The sequence below is a fragment of the Helianthus annuus genome, chromosome 8 (assembly GCF_002127325.2).
Source record: "Helianthus annuus cultivar XRQ/B chromosome 8, HanXRQr2.0-SUNRISE, whole genome shotgun sequence".
Classification (NCBI taxonomy): Eukaryota; Viridiplantae; Streptophyta; class Magnoliopsida; order Asterales; family Asteraceae; genus Helianthus; species Helianthus annuus.
This window is the reverse complement of record NC_035440.2, coordinates 110,467,413-110,476,145: the sequence shown is the minus strand read 5'-3', so window position 1 is coordinate 110,476,145 and position 8,733 is coordinate 110,467,413. Positions and strand designations below refer to the sequence as shown.

Below are 8,733 nucleotides of genomic sequence, written 5' to 3'. Positions count from 1 at the left end.
TCCGAGACTTTGATCGTCATGAAATGAACCTTTTATACATCGTTTATACATTGTTTATACGCCCATTCGTTTGATACGTGATTCTAGATACCCTATACGTGCAAGCACTTGATTCTACATTCACAATATACCACCTATACTTTATCTCATACAAACTTATTTAATTTCCTGTTTATCTATATTATTAATCAATTAACTTTAGTAATACATAATATAACTCTAAAAAAAAATGAAATGCCAAATGGCCTTGTGGCCAATCGAATTCCACAAGCCAAAAGTCACGACCAGATTGTTTTTTTGGTTTGTTTCTTTTTGCCCCACTCTTTATCTTTGATGTTATAAATTAGTATTGTGTTTATAATATAACATGTTCACATATCTAACCTATTATGTCTCTCAAAACAAAACAAAAAAAAATAAAATAAAATAAATAAAGATGGAAGACAGCAGCATGTGGCCGCAATTATGGCTGGCATGTGTTGCTTTTCCTTGTATTTATTCCTCCCATTTAATTCCCTTACTTGATTTTACTCAAACTTTCCCTCTTAAACAGCAACTACAACCTTCTTTTTGTTTAGTTTTCGAAAAGGTTATTAGGACCCAAACATAATGCATTTTGAGATAACCATCACCTCCTACGCCTCTCGACATCCTACACCTCTCAACACCCTCGCATCTCGACACCACCCTTTCACCCTCTCTGTTTCAATAACAATTCACCGGAGCTCGCTAGAGATCGAAGTTCACGACGGAACTGTTTGGCCATGTTTCGCTCACCGAGCACGTAGCCGGAAACACCTTCCTTGCACCTCGCCGCAGATCGAAGCTCACCGGAGACGAAAACGACATCGGAGGTTCGCAACGGATTCACACATCACGAAGTTCGTCCGCACCTGTTTCCATTTGGTGAAGATGATATAGTTGGTTCGGGTTCACGTCTTTTCCTCGCGGTACAATATTCTCGCTCCATTCGTTTTGTTTAAGTGTTCTCCTTTTAGCATATATATATTTTAGTTCAATGATTTGAAACATGATACAAAGTTTTCGATGAAGGTTATAAAAGTTGATAAGTTATAACATCTGTTCGGAGTCGTTGTTGGAACTCGAAGAGTTGTCGAGAACTCTTGAGTCAACTGTTTTGGTATACTTTTCTTATTTCTTTGTTTCCTCGTTTATCCCTTGTTAAAATATTTTGATATTTTATTTTTTTGATATTATAAGCATTTAAGCAAACTGCTTGCACACACTGAAACGGTTCTTTGTTTTAAAAAGAGGAAGATGACTTCCAACAACTGTTTAAGAAAATTAAAAGCGCATGGACTTTCAAAACAAGTTGGTGTAGAACAGTAGATCTTTTTGTATTTATTTTGAATTCTTTTTAATAGAACCATTAAATCTTAATAGTATATATTCTTTTTATTATTTTATATATTTATTTTACCTTTATAATAAAAACCTTAAACTTTTAACTATAACACAAATCATTTAAATTCGTTTATAACGATAAAAACTATTAACGTGATCAATTTTAATATCTAAATATTTTATAAACTATTTATAAGGAATTATATTTAACCAATAAACAATAATAAGATTGTTATGTGGCATTTGAATATCTAGGATAATCGTTCCCGTTCGTTCGGTTTCCCTATTTTATTCGTGCGTTATTCTACAAGGAATCGCAAACGCAACCACTCGTAATGTCGAGACTCCACCAACTTTCCTCGCGATTTAAGTGTACTTCCTACGCAAAATTGTGAGTATACTCGTATTTCCCCTTTTTACTTTTACCACTTTTGGGGTGTAACATGTTTACCTATCAACAAACTTACACTTGAACATTTTGCTTAAACACATGAACATTCCTATAACATGCTTGTATACGTGATTGCTTGATACTTTAAACTTGGGTGAAACTTATGTGTTGAACTTATCATTAACTTCGTACGAGCCAAACCGTGACATATGTAGCGCTATAGGATTAACGACCCGCCCGTAAACTTGAGGTAATGTCATGAGCATGTTGCGTTTCCTTGGTTTGATATGTTAGACACATGCCATATTTATCGTTTATCTTGAATCACATGCTTGCTATGAGGAATTGTTTAAACTTATCTTTTGTTATGTACGTACCAAACTTGTATACTCGCCTTTGCTTTTGCATTGAATTGTATTTTAAACATGTTACAGGTTGATGATGACGATGCTATGAAAAGAAGTAGCGTTGATGCCTAGATACACATATAGACGTTAGGTTTAATATGTCGTATCGATTTTGCTTATGTTATTATGTTTTCTTTTGAACTTGTTGTTACTTGAGTTTATGTAATGTTGACAACTTGAAGTTATGAAATGAAATGGGAATTATTTAATTATCGTCACAAATAGTGTTATGATGTCTCGCGCAATCTTCACAATTCGTCTCATCCCGATGTTTCCGCCATTGGTTGGGGTGTGACATCAATGGTGGAAAATTGACATCATCCATCGGAGTCACTGAATTATCACTTTTAACCTCAACTTGTGGCTCCTCTGACTTTGACGAGTCAGATTCATCGCCAGATTTCACATCAAATTTCTTAACAATCCACTATTGGTTGTCAAGATTCACCCTTCTTTTGTAAAATCTTTTTGAACATTCACCAATTTCATATGTTGAGTTTTTAAACACTTTAATTTTTTCAGTGGGTGGTTCTGTTTTATCAATAACTTTCTCTTTGAGTTTAGAAACAACTTTCTGTTTTGTATTGGTTGCCTTTGGACAATTCCAGGCAATGTGACCAACTTCTTGACATCCGTAACAGGTTCTTGTCTCCTTTCTCTGATGAACTCCATTTTTCTCATGTTTCTGTTTTTCTGCAAAGAACACTTTGTTCGATTGCTTCCAGAATGAGCTCTTTGCTTCTTCCTCCGAACTTAACCCTGAAACAAAAACAGTTTTTGGTTTAAAAATTTTCTCAATTTTATGATTTTTGGGTGGAGTAAACCCTAAACCTTTCTTTTTGAAATTATTGTTATGGTTTGGTTTCTTTTGAAAATCAGAACCAGAACTGTAACCATTTTTCTTGTTTAACCTTTGTTGAACTCTTGAAGTGTACTTTTTAGGTTTTTCAGTAAGATTTACATCTTTTATTTCAGAAATATTGATTTCTATTAATTTGAAAACCTTTTTGATCTTTTCAATTAGAACACTTCTTATTGGAAATTCATCATCAGAATATAATTTGTCTGAATCATTCAAAGTATATGCCACTTTGATTGATTCGTTATTCAAATTAGATTTTGATAACAGGAATTCTTTATTGTACACCCTTTTGACCGATGACTTTGAACTGTCAACTGATGATGAACTCGAATTCTCGGATTCGGATTTTGACTCTGACTCCTCATCTTTATCCAACACCTGATCGACCATTTTTTTATTAACTCAGACTCATGATCAGTGTCAGACGATGTGAACGTGACGTCAATGTTTTCTGGTAACTCATCAGTTGTTTCAGACTTTAATTTTATATTGACTGCCTTTTTTACTTGCTCCTTATTTGGTTTTCTGGGAGAATAACCTTCCCAGATCGGAGGCGGACACTTGTTATAACTGACACTTTTTTTCTTACCAGTATCCTTCTCTTTTGGCTTCTCATCTTGAAATGCTTCAAAACCTGCAACAGTTGGATAAATTCTATCAATCAAATAATCAGAACGTGAATAACTTTGCAACAATCGTCTGATTCTTTCATTCTCTATCTTTTCTGTCTCCAACTCCTGCTTCAACTTTGCACATTCTTCAATATAGTGATTGATAGCCTTCTGCTTTGACATCATCACTGCATTCATCATGGTTAAAGCATCTTCTCTTTCTGAGTTTGTCTTTTGCAGACTATTCACAGTTCTGTTCAACACATCATACGATTCTTTCACATAATTAACATCGAACAACAATTTTTCTTTCATCTTATCAAGCTCACTATATTTCTCATCTTTCTCTTCACAATGTTTGCATGGTTCCAAACATTTTAGACAATGTTTCGTGATCTCAACAACTTTTTCAACTTCAACAATTTTCTCAGCAACTTTAACTCCTTCACTCTCTTCAGATTTCTTTTCCTGAGCAACATTCTTGCATTTTACCTTTGTCTGTTCTTTCGCTGCTCGCTTCTCCTTTAGCTTTTCCAGTCTATCTGTAAAATAAAATTTGAAACTTTCAGGAGATAATTGGGTTTTTCTAATATTTATTTGTATTTCTTCCTCAGCATCACTGTTATCAGTTGATGATTGATCAAACGCTTGTGTCTGTTCTGAACCGTCTTCGGAAGAAACAGATTCTCCATCTTGATTTTTCTCATTATCAATCATATTCATCCATTTCTTCATCAAATCTGGCTCTTGAATGATTTGTGCAATGAATGCTCCTAACTTTGAATCAGGTAGAATGTATTTGTCCTAGCTAAAACCTTCTGCCACCTTTTCATCATCTTGGTCTATTATACCATAAAAAGCTTTCTTCTTTCCATCTTCAATTTGTTTAGAATTTGATGATGATGGTTGTTGAGCAATTTATTGATATATAGCTTTCCGATAATAGTCATTATTCCCGAATGGATTCTGAGCTCCTCCTGCTTCTCGATTGGTACATTCCCTCTTGAAATGTCCTTTTTCCCTGCATCAAAAACAAGTAACTTTAGATTTATCAAAACCTAAAGTAGAAACATTTGCATCACAGAAGTCATCTCTTCCTGTAATCAACTTAAATTTCTCAGCTCTCCTCAAAACACTTGCTAAACACCACTTAATATCTATAAGCTCCATCTCCTCAGCATCAATCTGATCGTAATCCTCTTTTGTCAACATAGGATACCCGATCCTTCCTGTAACCAATCCCTCATATGATTCTAACACTGTAGCTAGTAATGCCATATGACCCTTAGCGACTTCTTCAGAGAAATTTTGACCATTCTGAAGATGCAACGCGATGTTGCAGTGTAATACATGATCATTACCACTGTTTAAACTTTGGAACAGATGACCTGAGGTTGAAACATTCGGACTAACACTCGAATATGAAGAAAATACACTGTTGCTGATAGGACTTTGATTAATTAATCCGGATGAGTTTTCTGCACTAAAAGCGGTTTGGACCTTCGGACTTGCTTAAACATTCTGAACACCACCTTTGAAATACATCTTGACATCTTGTTGACCACTTGGATTATTCATTCTCGCGATCTTTTGTTGTTCAAGATTTTGTCCTTCAAGCTTTTCAATAAACTGGGAAATTGTCAATTTATCATACTCTTTAGTGTTCTTCAAGATCATCAGATATGTACCCCATTCTTTCTAAGGTAAAGCATCAGCTAATTTGTCAACCCACTCTTCTCGATCTTTGTTGATATCCAACAGTGACATAGATCGCACTAAATGACAATATCTCTCAATGAGCATCTTTGTAGTTTCACTCGGTAAACTTGTAAATAAGTCAAATTCTTTCTTTAACAATGATTTTTTACTTCTGATCATATCCGTACTTCCCTCAAACTTAACTCGAAGTGCTTCCCAATTTGAACATGAAGTATTATCGTGTTGAAGTAATATGAAGATGTCTTCTTTCACAGCTTGCTGTAACAGATTAATCATCATCTTTTCTGCTTTGTACATGTCTCGTTCTTTATCCGACAACTCGGAAATAGTTTTGATAACACCCACATCTGAACGAGGTTTAACATACTTTTTCTCAATACATTCCCAAGATCTCAAGTGATTTGCTTGAACCCAATTTTCAAACCGATCTTTCCAACCATAGTATTCTTCAATGCCCATTAGCTTCGGGGGTTTTTGCAAGGTTCCTGTTTCATTTTCCATGTTCACACTCTGAGCAATGGTAACATGAGTACTTGGGGCAGTAGCAAACGCATTGTAAAACTCTTCTCCCATGATTCGGAAAATTTTCACAGATTCAGACACTTTCAAGCGAAATGAACTGCTTTAAACAAAATAGACCCTTTACACAAAATGAACAAACTGGTACGAAATGGATGATTTCGTACAGAATAACACACTTTCAAACGTAATGGGTGATTCCGTGCGAAATGAAGATGTTTTCACACGAAATGAGCTATTTCGTGCGAAATGAATCAACTCTCAAGCGAAATGATGATTTCGTGCGAAACGAAAGATTCACTTCGTGCGAAATGCTGCTGATGTCATCATATCAGCCATGTTTTTGTCAAACTGATTAGATTTTAGATCGATTTTAGGTCCAATTCTTTCAAGGCTGTGTTAAAACAGTGTTTCGCTTATAATGTGTGAAAATCAAGCCATTTTATCCGTAAAATCTTGTAAATTTTGAAAAAGAAGGTGTAGAAATCAGAATTTTGATGAAATCAAGCTGAATTCGGTAAGAACTCTTCCTCCTAAGCTCTGATACCACATGTAGGATCATTCGCACGACCAAACGAGTCGTTCAGAAGAGTTTTTGCTCAATACGAGAGGCGGAAACAAACGTATCGAGTTGATTCAGCTTGGAATACACTTTAACTGTCTTGTTTATTGATAAAATCACGTTTTACAGCGAGTAGACACTTCGGCAGCAGTTCGGCTCCGGATCACAAAAAATTACAAATGAAATGGTCAAGGCACATATATATAGGCTCCTCATTCCGCACGAAACAGTTCATGCGAAATCATCTTCACACGAAATGATCATTTCGTGCGAAATGAACAGTTCATTTCGTACGAAATAGTTGTTTCCCATTTCATGCGAAATGGCCCTAAACTATACATTTTCTCGAATATCGTGCCCTGATCTATCTGTTCTAATACAAGACTCGATACAAGACGAAGTCGACAGACATATGCACCAACATAGCCAACATATCTCCATATAGACCGTGGAGATATGAATGGTGTAAATCTTTTATTTTATATAGATTGTAAAATAACGCCAAGACACCACGGACAAATGATAAGGAAGTTTCACCTTCAACATAAGAAACTAGTTATTAAAGTCATTAATACATAACCAAATAAAAAGTGCGAAAAGATTAAAAATAAAAAGTATTACACTAAATACTTGTCTTCACCAAGTGATGTAAGAGACTTAGGCAAACATGGCCTTTGATTGTCAAGAACTCTTACTATCAATCTTGGATCCCGAGACTACTACACACACTCTATGATGGATGATGGATGATGGTGGTGGATATGGGTTGTGATGTTGGTGGTGGGTGGGCGAAGTGTGAGAGAGGTGGTTTGCCAAAGGATGCCTTTGAAGTGAACCAAGCACCTCTATTTATAGCCTGCACAGAAGCCCGGACACGGCCCCGTGTCCATCCCTCTTCTCTTTCTTCATTAAATGCAGTTTGTCTGCATTAGTTGACCATGCCCCCGTATCTGCTGGGCATGGCCCCGTGTGCAGAAGCGTATCTGTACTATCAAGATTTGCCTGGATTCTGCGAATCTTAGCGTTGACCACGGCCCCTGTCCACTGGGCACGCCCCCGTGTTGGGAGATAGAAGCTTCTACAACTTTGTCTTTTTCGCAGACACTTGGGCACGCCCCCGTGCTCAATGAGCATGGGGCGTGTTCGGCCTTCTGTTCTTTTGTTTTTGCTTGGGAAGATGCTGTCGAGGGGTCGGGCATGCCACGTTTATTCTTTTTCTTGTATTATTGTTGGATTTGACTACATTTTTGCTTCTTTTGCTCATTTAAACTCTTTTATCCCTGAAAATACAAAAGGAAGACAAAATCACACTTTTCCAACATTAGTACTAAAAAAGGGTTAGTTTTATGCCACACTTGATGTAATTTATATGTTTCATTTTACACACATCAAATACCCCCACACTTGAATCTTTGTTTGTCCTCAAGCAAAACTCTTTATAATGTGGCTTACACTCCCAAATGGAACGGGTAGAAGAGAAGGTTTTGGGCTTGTCTTGAGTGTCGGGAATCCAAGATTTTTATTAGGCTTTATTTTTATGTTATTTACAATCCTATTCGATATGATTTATTTAGAACATTATATAAGAGAAATTATTTATTTGGGCATAACATGCCTCTTTAAAATTCAATTTATATACAAGTTCACATACCTCACAGGAGATCACTTAACACACGGCCGAAGATGTATTTTTGTGAAACACTCGGGACCGGCATGGAACTTACTTCTACCATATGCTTGCCAAGCAATCAATCCTCCTCCTTTTTAACTATACACCTTTGTAAGTATCAAGAGGACTTTGGGGAATGGTTAGGCTTGGGTTAAAGGTAGGTGGTTGGGTTAGTGGTTAGTAGAAAAGGGCGAAAGGCGTAAAAAGCGTCGGTTTATGTAAGACTTTTTATTTGTTTATAACTTTTTATTCTAATGAAGCAATCCTTCAAACAAAGTTCTTTTTGATGAACTTGTTTGTTTGTTTCTTGGCTTCATCATTATATTTTTTTTTTCAAAAGGGATGTCACATGAAAAACCGAGCTTTTTACTAAAATAAAGGGTTTAAAATGAAAAAGGGTTTTGGTGGGTTTAGAAATGAAAAGATTTAGGCTCAAAGGGGTTAACTAGGGGGATTTTGGGTATGTGGTTAAAAAAAAAGAAAAATAATGTCGTTGAAAGAAAAAAGGGTTAGTCCTAATGCCTCCATCATTTAGTTACTTGGGTTTAAGTTGGTAAGGACCGGGAATGTATCGTCATGGCAAGTTCTAGAGTCGTAAGAAACCAAGCGGCTATTCACACAAGAAACG

General features: G+C 36.0%; 1 long non-coding RNA gene across 1 annotated transcript; it reads left to right on the top strand.

Moving 5' to 3' along the window:
* The first annotated feature begins 541 nt into the window (after nucleotides 1-541).
* Nucleotides 542-2,372, top strand: LOC118481114. Its single transcript, XR_004864432.1, has 3 exons — nucleotides 542-950; nucleotides 1,621-1,756; nucleotides 2,191-2,372. It is a non-coding gene; the product is annotated as an uncharacterized LOC118481114 (long non-coding RNA).
* Nucleotides 2,373-8,733: the final 6,361 nt, after the last annotated feature.